Here is a 12,547-nt window from a genome sequence, read left to right as displayed (position 1 = left end):
ATTTGCTATAACATCCTATGATTTTGCTCTCCTGCAAAGCCAGGTTGGTAAGATAAATAAACACTTAGCCTCCTCTACTGTTTCCTGCAGCTGCGGACACAACACATGTTGTAAGGAATTAAAAGCCAAATGCAGTGGAGTCTTTTGTCTTTTCTGATAATGATCAGAGGACACACCTTGGCGCCATCACCATCTTGAACAGAACTCTGTTTAAATGACACATTTGTAGAATATAAAGCCAAGATGTTACCAGTGATAAGAAAAATAATTATATTCTTGAAATCCTCCGCTACTTGTTCAGTTAGACATGAACAATATATGAACCATCACTCTTTAAAAAATAGAAGTGCATTTATCTTTTATATCTCACAGCTTTCCTAATTTCAACCGATCGATTTTGAGGAGAATGTTGTGTAGCAAAAGCTTGGCTTGTTGAATATCAACTGGCCTTCATTTTAGAAATGAAATCTGAATTCTTAGATCTTACGTAACCCAGCTGAATGGGGCCTTTCCAAAGATTTATGAGCATAGAAGTGCCAAGTAATAAAGCTAACCTCCAAAATGTTTACTTGCTAGTTAACAAGTGCTCATGTTTGTAACAAATAAAAAGCTATTTAAATTCATTGCTTGCAATTAGCTACTGAAGGTAATCTTTTTATTTAGGTTGAAAGAAAGACATAACTATGGAAACGAGGCTTGAATCAAGGTATTGTGTTATTTATAATTATAGTAAGTATCTATTTGTGTGTGCATGTATGTATGTGTGTGTGTGTGTGTATGTCTGTGTGCATAGCTAAGGCTATAATTCTGTATTTACAGTGTGGACATTTAAACTGCATTGTGAAAACAGCTGGTGTCACTGAAAGCATATGTATAATTATCTCATCCAGAACTGACTGTTTTGTTATTACTTTTATGATGCTCAGGCATTAACAACATCTCAATAGTGAATATACATTTAAAAAGACTGAAATGTACCATTTTGCAGGTTGGGTTTTTCTTGGGTTCATCAGCATTAATAGTGCTAGTCCCAATATGTTCTTTCATAACCGTTTCACAAATGATGGCACTTTTTCACTTGAATTAGTTTATTATTAACTTTGTTCATATAGCATGGTATTATATACTGTTGCTTTTTTATTCTTTGCACTTCTGTTTAAATTGTTCCTTGTTTTATTTTGTTCACTGTTAAATTAAGGGCACTTTGATGAATTTGAGTTATATACTCATGTGCGTGTCTGTTCCCTTACTCACAATACATATTTGTGATTGATAAGATTCACCTGTTTTCCCTGGACAGCAGTTCACTCAGTTTCCTCTCGGCTCTCAGAAAGAAAATATCTATGTGCTACTGACAGAAGTTGACTTGGAAACTGATAGTGATAAGATTCTGCCAGGGAACAGTATAGTATCATATCTTCATATTAAATAGAACTTCAGAATATATAATATAGGTCCATGTGACACAAAGCAAATTCAAAAATAAAAATATACAGTGGTGCGTAATCCCAAAAATCTATATGAGAAAAAGGATCGCACCCAATGTGTATTTAAAGCTCTCTGGTAAAAGATCTCAGGTTGATATAATTAAATTGGGTCATAATAGGAATCCGTGTTGAGGTGAGAATATTGAACTGTTTTTAAAGCAGGAAGCACATTGGATATATCATCTGGATACAGTGTCTTCTGGTGGTCATTTATATTTCAATTACTTGGGATTTCTTCTTTATTTCTATTTCATTTGCGTGACCGATTTTGTCTATGGAGTCTATTGGTGTGGTGTGCTCATTCACACTTGTAACTGCTGGTGGGATATACATATACTCTTTTGTTTTGTTTATACTTATTTGGGAGAAAATAGCTGACAGACAGTAAGAGGCGAGAGGGGATGTGGGGGTTTGAAGAGGGAAAAGACAGGACGATCTCGGCATCATCTGCATAGAAATGGTAGGAGAATCCATGAAATGTGATGAGGGGGCCACCAATGAGGGATCAATCCAACTAAATCATGGTTCTTTTATAAATATGTGTGGTGATGTGCCATGTGGGGTTACATTTTCCAAAACTGTTGTGTGACGAAAAGTGAAACAGTTAGCTTATTACTTTATCATGTATTCAGAAAAAGTATAATTAATACACATATGAATAATATAAAAGATAGCTCACTTTGTAATATATTCAGTCACGGGGAACAAAGTACATAACATATGTCATAGTAACAGCATTTTGCATTATCCACCAAAGGACTTTTTTATTGTAAAAAAAAAAAACATTCTAAGCTGTATTTGTTGAAAATCAAGGATCCAGCTAAGATAATTATGCATTGATTTTTTTTGGTAGCATTTGCTCTTGATGGAAGATGTGCATAATCACAATTTTTAACTCGTGGAAGTTGGCTTTGGTGGGTCCAGTTTGCAAGGAAATCAAGCCTCATGATACACCAGTCCCATTTAATTCTCAAAGCCAAACGCTGTCAACAGTGCTTATGCAGAACAAGGCTCAGTGTATCTCCATGTATCCATTCTCCATTTGCACAACTGCCCCCATGAGACACACACATGGAACTCCAATTATTACCAGTCAAGCTTGTCTCAATGGCTTACTGGGTGAAATGCCAAACAAATACTTTATATTGTTTAATGCAAGGCTAGGAGAAGCAATGCATTCTAGTTAATTTGTTCATTATAAACTTGTTTCAGATTCCTTTACAGAAACATTTAAGCTTTCTTTCAGATACTGACTTAGATACCTGTGAAACTCGAATATTTTAACTTAGATTGAAATGGCTCTATAAAATAGGACTTGTTTATAAATTAAATAATCCTGAGTGTTTCCAAATGCTTCACTTTGATTCAATTTTCTATAATACTCAGCCACTACCCCTAATACATGTAATTAAATGTACAGGGGATGCAGGATGCCAGCAAAACACATGGACTGTAGAGTTTTTCCAGGGTAGGGGAGGTTTTATCAATGCTTGTATATTGCAAACTTGGCAAGTGCTTTTAGTTTCTCTATAGCACAGAGAAAAACAAACAATAGCTTTGCACCTTTCAACATATGCACATATCTTTTTAAATCAATTGATTTATACCTTGAAGTATAAATTTCCAACAGTACTTAAAGAAATGAAGGAAATTATTTATAGGCCACTAACTAAAATATTCCAAATGACACTTAGAACAGGGGATGTGCCAACTGACTGGAAGACGACAAATGTCAAACCAATCCACAAGAAAGAGGACAAAACTGAGCCAGGAAATTACAGACCGATCAGTCTCACCTGCATTACTTGTAAAATGTTGGAAAAAGTTATTAGACTGAAAATAGAGGAGCATCTTAATGAAAACCATAGTCTTGGAGATAGTCAACATGGGTTTAGACCAGGCAGATCATGTCTTACTAATTTAGGTTCCACACCAAAGACTGATCCTCAAATTGGAAGCTGTAGGCATTCAGGGTAATGTAAGTAGATGGATTATGAACTGGTTGATGTATAGGAAACAGAGGGTGTCGATTAGAGGAGTTGCTTCTAACTGGAGTGAGGTTGTTAGTGGAGTTCCACAGGGATCAGTACTAGGGCCTGTGCTCTTTCAAAATCTATATTAATGATCTGGACTCTGGGATAGTTAGCAAACTTGTCAAATTTGCAGGTGATTCTAAAATAGGTGGCTCAGCAGATACAATCTCGGCAGCACAGGCTATTCAGAGGGACTTAGATAATATTCAGTTGTGGGCCGACACCTGGCAGATGAAATTCAATGTGGACAAGTGCAATGTAATACATGCAGGTAACAAAAATGTCCACTATAATTACACTATGGGAGGAATAGAACTAGATGAAGTAACGCATGAGAAAGACCTAGGAGTCTATGTGGACTCCTCACTTTCTCCATCCAAACAATGTGGGGAAGCAATAAAAATGTCAAACCGAATGTTAGGGTATATTGTCAAAAGTGTAGAATTGAGAACAGGGGCAGTAATGTTAATACTGTACAATGCACTAGTTAGAGCTCATCTGGATACTGTGGACAGTTCTGGGCTCCACACTTCAAGAAAGATATCGCTGCTCTAGAGGCAGTTCAGAGGAGAGCAACCAGACTTATTCCAGGTCTGAAGGGAATGTCCTACTGAGAGACTGAGGGAACTGAACCTTTTCACCCTGGAACAGAGGAGACTAAGTGGGGACTTGACTCAAGTCTTCAAAATCATGAAAAGCATCAACCACATCAAACCAGAGGAGCTTTTCCAGATCAGCAGGGACACACGCACCTGGGGACACAAATGGAAATTGGGCTTCAAGGCATTCAAGACAGAAAACAGGAGACACTTCTTCACACAGAGAGTCGTCACAATCTGGAACAAACTCCCCAGCAATGTGGTTGAAGCTGAAAATTTGGGAACATTTAAAAATAGACTGGATAGTATCCTTGGATCACTTAGTTATTAATGGACACCAAACGAGCACGATTGGTCCAATGGCCTCCTCTCATTTGTAAACTTTCTTATGAAGTATACCTATACACTTTAAATACATGCACCACACATATATCAAAACATATTTAATTTGAATGAATATAATGAATTTATTTTAGTTGAAGGTGTCAATCGCCATCACTGCATGTTACAAAGACGACATGAGGTCATATATCCTATGACAGCATCCTGATGAGCAGCCAATCAGAAGGCGATGTATCTATCTATGTGAGATCCACCAATGAGGAACGTACCACGAAGGCCCAGACTGTGGCCCATAGCTGGAAGTAAGCCAATCAGCGTTCGTATTATTTCTCCTTAAAATGCAGTGCCCAAACTGAATTTGCTGCTCTGCCTGCTCTCCAGCTCCAGCTCTTGTGTTTAACGTATTCCTCAAGCTAGCGTTCTAAAGCAGTGCATTTAGTTTTCAGTTTTATGTACTTGCTTTTATATGAAATCCTTGCTTTCACATTTATCTCTATTGATCTCTCATTAAGATATTTAACTATACGCATGTTTTGTGATTCGATAAACAGGAATTATAAAATGCCCTTGTTAATACTTTGATCATTTATGATTGATCCTAGCTTTAGAATTAATCTCCCTGGATATGTTCAGTTTATTTTACTTGAAAGAATGGAGTTTATTTATTTATGTAGTCATTAACAATTTTTACATTTTACATTTACACACAGAACAAAAACAATTTAACTGCATGTGTCTGGTTTCTTTGAGATTCTGTAGGAATCTACCAATTAAAAAATTTCACTAAATGTAAACTGTTATGCTTAAAAGTATACCTTTCTAGGTACATTAACTGTGCAATATACCAGACCACACTGAGATGCAATCCTTAACAAGTTGTGGTTAAAAAAGGCATTTGTGAAACAGCTACCACATTCACATCCTGTGGTTTGTTTGTTTCCAGTGAACATGCTAGTGTACCGAGCACTGAAAAAAGGGCCTGTGTGACCCCTATTGACGAACGACTTTTGACTTCTCTAAACCTTTGGTGGCTAACTACATTAACCTGAATCAGGACAATCTGAAAAGGAATGTATTTGGCAGTGTTCTCTGAAGTGTTCCTGAGGCTAAAATAACACATTTTCCAGCTCTGTCTCTTAAGGAGAACAGTGGACTGCTGTTCAAATTGCAGTGCCAACAGGGAATGACTCACATCTCCGGCAACAAATGTGCCTCATTCCCTAGAGGCTGTTATTACAGAGACCTAGTACAACATGCCAGACCAAGGAAAGCTTTACCAATGCACCCAGACACTTCATTATCTATCTATTCCTAATCCATGATAGGGAATTATTATCTCATCCAAATGGTTGAACCCCAAACCTGGAATATGCATTACTGTTTGCAATGCTGTGTCTATTAGTATTGTGTACAGCCATTCAAATAACCAGAGACACGTATATATGAAACACATCCATAGAGAAGATACTCTATCTAATGATTTCACAAATTATAAGGTGGCACAGAACTGCATATATAGAGTGCTACTTAGCTACAGTTTAAGTTAGCGATTCAACTTTGCATGCAATTAATGAGCAATATGCAATCAAATTTGGTGTACTGCTAAACAATTATTGCTGTGCGGTTGTGTTCCATGTTAAGAAATAGCTTAAGGAATAAAATAGCTCATGCAAAACCACATTTTAGAATATAAAATAGTATTATTCATTTTAATTAAATGTTAAATTCAGCTTCAAATGCCGAATTCTGTGATTTCAGCCATCGGCTCTAGCCCCTGGACAACAGACTGCTTCCATCAATTCAGATATTTAGAATTTAGAAATTGCAATTTATTCTTTGATACAAGTCTTAGTCTTAAGTCTTAGGACTTAGTCTAAAAAAAGTTTGATGTACAGTGCATTTTTTCCACAAATAACTAATCAATGTATTTTCATAGTGGTAGTTGCTATAAATGTAGGCATTGTGCATAGTGCAAAACTACTCAAAATCCATAATTAAATGTAAGACCACTTATGTAATCTATTTATTAAATGTCCTTGAGGATGAATATGTGTAGGGATGACTAGAAGGCCCTGAGACAGATGATCAGTGAACTCACTTCCCCTGTAGTATTGAACAGAATCATGATGTATCTTCTCACGAACATAGGGGACAGAAAAATATACATGTGAAGAAAAAGGGAGGACACTGAAATGTGACACTTGAAGACAAACTTTTAGGATATCAATGGCGTAAATCTTTGAGAAATGGATTATGATGTTTTTCTACAACTTGTTTCCCAAATGGATGTCATAATCAGTTAAATATTGTACTAAGATTTGCCATAGGCATGAATACATTATGGGCAACTAGACACATATCTGAGAAAAAAGATAAGTGGAATTACCTGCTAGTAATGTAATTTCTGAAAATATAATTTCTTAGCAGATAAATTGCTGCCCAATATTTACATTAAAGTCCCTTAGATGGGTTTGCCACGGCTCCTCTATCTCATGCACAATAGTGATTTCTGAGCTTTCTGTGTCCGTAGTAGATGGTGCAGCAGTGATTTGAGAACTGTGTTTTTGAACAGTTTAAAAAAGCATATGAAATTATGGCAAAGATAGGGAGTTTGAGAACATGTGTTTGCTTAGTACTTTAATATTTAATAAACATTGTTTGAATTTATACAGCACTTTTGGACATGCTTTATATTTCTAATGTGCAGAGCGGAGTCTTACCAGAAGAATACCTGTAGGGATCCAGAGCCACTGGAAAACCTTGAGTGTCTGGGGAAACACCAGAGGTTCAACAACCCTGCGTGAAAAATAAATATATAAGAGAAACACAAACCATGTAAATATAATTTAACCAGCAAACACACACATTTTAGTGGTTAAATGAAAGGAAAAATACAAATATTCACAGAGGTCAGTGTTTTGAAGCTTCCCGCTCTTTCAAACATTTAGATCTCCAAAACAATCATTTATTTTGTGCTGAACATCTCAACCAACTTTATCCTAAAGGTTGTTGATATAGTCGAGGCAGGGTTTGTGCTGTTTTTTTTTTTTCATTTTCCATTTTCCAGTCGTGCAACATTGTGCTTTTGAGAAATGTTGAGAAAAACACAGTCTATACATATTTAAATGAGAATATATACATATATACACATATACATACATATACATATACATATGTATATACATATTCAATAGTTTATTGTGAGGCACTTTTTATTCTTATGAATTTAATAGTGGTTGTAGCACCTATTTCTGTCAGCACATAAAATGCACTATTTGCCTTTCATAAACCCCTCCATCTACCCTGCTTATTAATAACCTTCTTCATAAAGTAACTTTCTTGACAATATCTAAATCCTGTGTTTGCTGCCGCTTCTATATTTTATTTGCAGTGTATATTGAGTATTACCTCATTCAAGCAAGATAACTGTGGTACAGAGTGTGCTGGTAAACCATGACACAGGCTGTCTGTGTGAAAAGCAAAAAGCATGGAAAAGCAAAGCACATGCATTTGATGAGCACAAGGAACTTGCAGAATTACCAAAGTACTGAAAATGTACAGTGGGAAGCAATAATTGAAACTAAAGGAAAGAGTAGACAAGGAATGCTGGAGCTTATTTATTGCCATGTTTCCTTGGTGTTACTGACTCAAGTTTACAAAATGTGGAAGGAGATGAGTAATTGCCTGAGGTCTGCGAGGGGAGGCTGGCAGGTGCTCGCTCTGCGCTCAGGCCTGCTGACTCGAGGAGGTGGCGGCTCATAGGATGAAGAGCACCTGGCAATCTCGTCCTTAGCAACACAGCCTTTAATTGCTCCAGAGCAGCAGCTGCCAACCTTGTTAAATAAACAACAGGTTCTGCACCTGTTCTGGTGAAACCTGACCCCTCGTGTCTAGCCAATCAGGTAAGGGACAGGTACAATCTGCCGCCATTGCCCCCTAGCAGAGAGCAGCCTTAGGGATTAGCATTCATCTGTTAACTATGGCCATTATAAATGAGATGGTGAAGATTAAAGGCACACCAATTAGTTTTCCTCCTCAGAAGAGGTCACTACTACATTGTATGGGTACTAATACTTCACTGCATCTATTTTTATGTGAAAAGGAGGCAAAGGCTGTGTGAGTGATACAATGTTTTATTTTATTATTTTAACACTTTTAAATAAATAATGATTCGAGTTGCCAAAAGGAAGACAAATCTGGATGTTTTGTACTTTTTCCACTATCCAAGAAGTAATGACAGAATACATCCTGAAACTCTGAAAGAGCATTTAAGTGATTTAACCATAATATTATGAACTGAGCTGGTTTTCCTTTAAGGTAAAGGGCTTAAGAAAAACAGGCAAACACAGAAGCGATAACACTGTGGCTTCATGGTGTTTTACTGGTGCAAAAATAGCAGAAATTGCAAACACATAAGGTACACAATATAAAGAATCATGTTCTGTTGTGCAATGCCATACAACATCCACAAGAGGACAACTTGTGTGTGGAGGATTTGTGTGATAATCACCTAACAAACAGCCTAAATCACTGACATCAGAAGAAAACACAACTTTCTAGTGCCCTAAAATGTTATGGCATGATCAATCAGTATAAATATGCTCTAGGAGATTAATTGGACCAAATTAACATACACAAATGGCGCTACACTGCTTAGATTGTGTGACAGAATGCCTGGACAGGTGCGATTGCTAACTGGGTGCAGTCTGATGAGAAAACACACATTGTCCAAAACATAGTCGACAAAGCTACACTTCAAGTCCAGAATGCCTACAGTCCAGCTATAGCACCAGTTGACCCTGCAGCTTTCCAAGAAGACACAGGGAGATTTTAGTGTTTGGTGAACTGAGGATTACCCATCCATTTTCAGCTCATCCACCTTCTGGCGATGATTGCAACATTTTGAGACTAGTTATATCCAGTGTATAGGTGATGTATTGGGTGAAAGCTTTTACTGGATGCACTAAGTTGGAGCCTAGTTCTGTTTGTAAACTTCCAGGCAGAACAAAATTAAAACCTTCAGTGAGTTACTCACAAAAGAGATATTGGAAATGTCATTTTTCCCCCCCAATCCATGTGTACACGCAGATACCTCTGTCCGAGCTCCAGTTGTATTTGTGATTACTTTCCTGGCTTTACATTTTTAATATTATTAAAATATGATGTAGGAAGCACACCAGTTAAATAGATGTACGCTGGAAATTCTGATTATTGTATTTCAGTAATTTTTACTTTAATGGTAGAATAATAGCTATATTCTTTGTGGTTAAGTGTGAGCCATAATGTAGAAATGCTCAGCATGGTGCTTACAGTGTACAGACGGTGTTGGTGGTGGTTAGTCATGTGACGAGGAGGAGGTCGGTGATTGTAGGTGGGGAGGCAAGTATGAATAATACATTTATAAATTACTTTAACAAAGTTACATTAACATCTGACACAATACTTGACACGTCAACAGACCTACTATAAATTCATCTTTAATTTGCAGCATCTCACATGAGTGGTTTTTAAACTCTTACCAATACCATGTTATTAACGTATCTGCACTTACACTGTGTCAATACTTGAATGATTTCTTAGCAGAAGAATCTTTTAACCACTACACACACTCCAGAAGAGTCCTTCTCTCAGCCCAGCTCTCTGCTTAATATGTTATCTTCATTCAATTTGACAGACAATCTTCTAGTCAGGAAATTAATTTACTTGACTAAATATTTCTGAATGGATTAAAACCTTCTAAATATAGGACCAATACATTTTTCACTCATATATTATTATTATTATTATTATTATTATTATTATTATTATTATTATTATTATTATTATTATTATTATTATTACATTGGAATTTAAGTTTTACCTTTGTTCCATGATCATGAAAAGCAGAAGTAAATCAGTTCTCATTATGAGGATAATTAATACAAACAAAGCAATGTTTTTTTTAACATTAACTCAGTTGAATATGAAGTTCTGTATGTTGAACTACAGCATCTACTTATCCTTCATTATTGACAGAATAGTACGAAACCTGAATTTATATATATAGCTGAGATAGCTGAGTTACTGAAATTAAAAACAAAATAATGTTCTATACACACACATGACTCTGGCACCCCTGCATGTATTGAATGATGTTCCTTGTGTGTAAACATCTTTTATAAAGAAAACAAGGAATTAATCCCCTTTATCTGTTGAATTCTCATAAGTGAAAAGCCTGAAAAACACAATTATTCTATGTATTCTTAAATGTTTCTTAAATGTACAATATGGCAATGCCTCATAAGGCAGATAGAAGTGAAAAGAAAATGATTCTCATCCCTTTCCTTTTACTTTTAAGAATTCATGCTGTGACACAACCTTAAACTTCCAGGTTTCCAGCTGAAAAGCTGTCACTTGCTTTATTTTAAATAAACTAATAAGTTACCACATTAATTGTCCACCTTTTTAATTGCGTTACCAACTGTAAATGTGCTTAACGCTGATTGTTTAGACCTTTACACTATATCATGTATGAGAGAATTAGACTGATGTTGTACTTAAGTATAGCTATAACAATGCTGTTATATGTATGTCATTACTACAGAATGAAAACAGAAGCAAGTGCAGAATGAGGAAAGGCTATTCTGTCCTGGTACATGGCTATATGGTCCTGGCTATATGGTACAAAGGTAAGCGGTAAATTGCCAGAGGGAAAAAAAACAGTTTAGGTTATCTTTCAAGTCGGAAGCACTGCCCAAGGGGAAGGGGTTTCTGCGCACTTCCATAGGAACCCGATCGAAACGTCACTCTATCAAAGCTGCCATTGACCCCTGCGCTCGTCACTCAGAACAGGTCCCTTCCCACTTCCTGTTCTATAAAACATGACGTCAGTGCAGGTTCGTCCTCTTTTGCCATTTTGCTGGACCCAAGAACATGAGCTCTCTATGTCTTGTCTTTGCACTAGACTGTATTATTATTGCTTGTTGTTATTCACTGTTTTCTGGTTGGTTGGCTTCACGGCTGTGTTGTTCGCCACCATCTTACTAGTGTCAGTCTCTATTTGTTTATGTATTAGTTATTTGATAGCTGATCCATTTATGTTCCTTCCCAGCACCGGGGCTTCGCTTGCACACACCTTGCCCACCTGGAGTGGTGAGGTCCTCTGCTCAGTCTGTCTGGGCACCTACAAGCGGGTGCAAATTGGTTGTAACTTCCACTTCTGGTTCCACTACGGCGTGCCTGGAGCCCTGGCCTCCCACTGGGCACCACCGCAATCGCCACCGTGCCCGGCAATCTCCCACTCCAGTGAGTGAAGGTAGGGGCTCGGGGAGAGGCGGAGGTCCAGAGCCCATCTCCTCCTCCAGACATGCAGCTTTGGAGACAGCTGTGCCTCCCACGGCTGTTTCTCTGACTGCGTCTGCTCCCTCCGCGGCAGCCGCTCCCCCTCGCCTGACAAGCCCGCGGTACAGAATCTGCGCTCTGCTGGCCTTGCAGGCAGCACATGCAACACAACAGGTGTTGCCCCCCCGACACCATGACCCTCTACCGCCGGCCGGTTCACACCTCGCTGCTGGAGTCTGAGGGGAATCTGTCTGCGCCATCCCCAGATGAGGGCAGTAGACAGGCCACCTGGGAGGAGGACCGCCTGTCTCTGGGTCCGCACACGGACTCGGGGCTTGAGGCAGAGCTCATGGAGGAGAAGCTGGTCTTACCCACCCCTCCTACTCTGTTGAGCGAGGACATCCCTCCTGCTCTTGCGGGACATGAGTTCTGGGTGGTGATTCAGAGGGCCGTGGAGTGTCTCCAGCTCCCCTGGCCCTCTGATCCTGCCCCACCACGCTCCAGGTTTGAGAGAGGTCAGCGTTGGCAGTCTGCGGAGCCACGTGACCTGGCCTGCCTCAACAGGTAGTGTCGCATCGCAGAGATGCGGCTTGGAAGGGTGTATGAGGCAGGAGCCCAAGCAGCTTGCCCTGTATTTGGCACAGCTGGCTGAGCCCTCGGAACATGACGATGCATCACCAACCCTTCCCCCTATCTCGGAGATAGCGGCGGTGGCTGACCAGCGGGTGACAGTGATGCACCAAGGGGCAAGGGCGACTGGGCGATC

Source organism: Amia ocellicauda, chromosome 2, assembly GCF_036373705.1.
Source record: "Amia ocellicauda isolate fAmiCal2 chromosome 2, fAmiCal2.hap1, whole genome shotgun sequence".
NCBI lineage: Eukaryota > Metazoa > Chordata > Actinopteri > Amiiformes > Amiidae > Amia > Amia ocellicauda.
The sequence above is the reverse complement of the archived record's forward strand: the minus strand, read 5'-3'. Positions refer to the sequence as shown.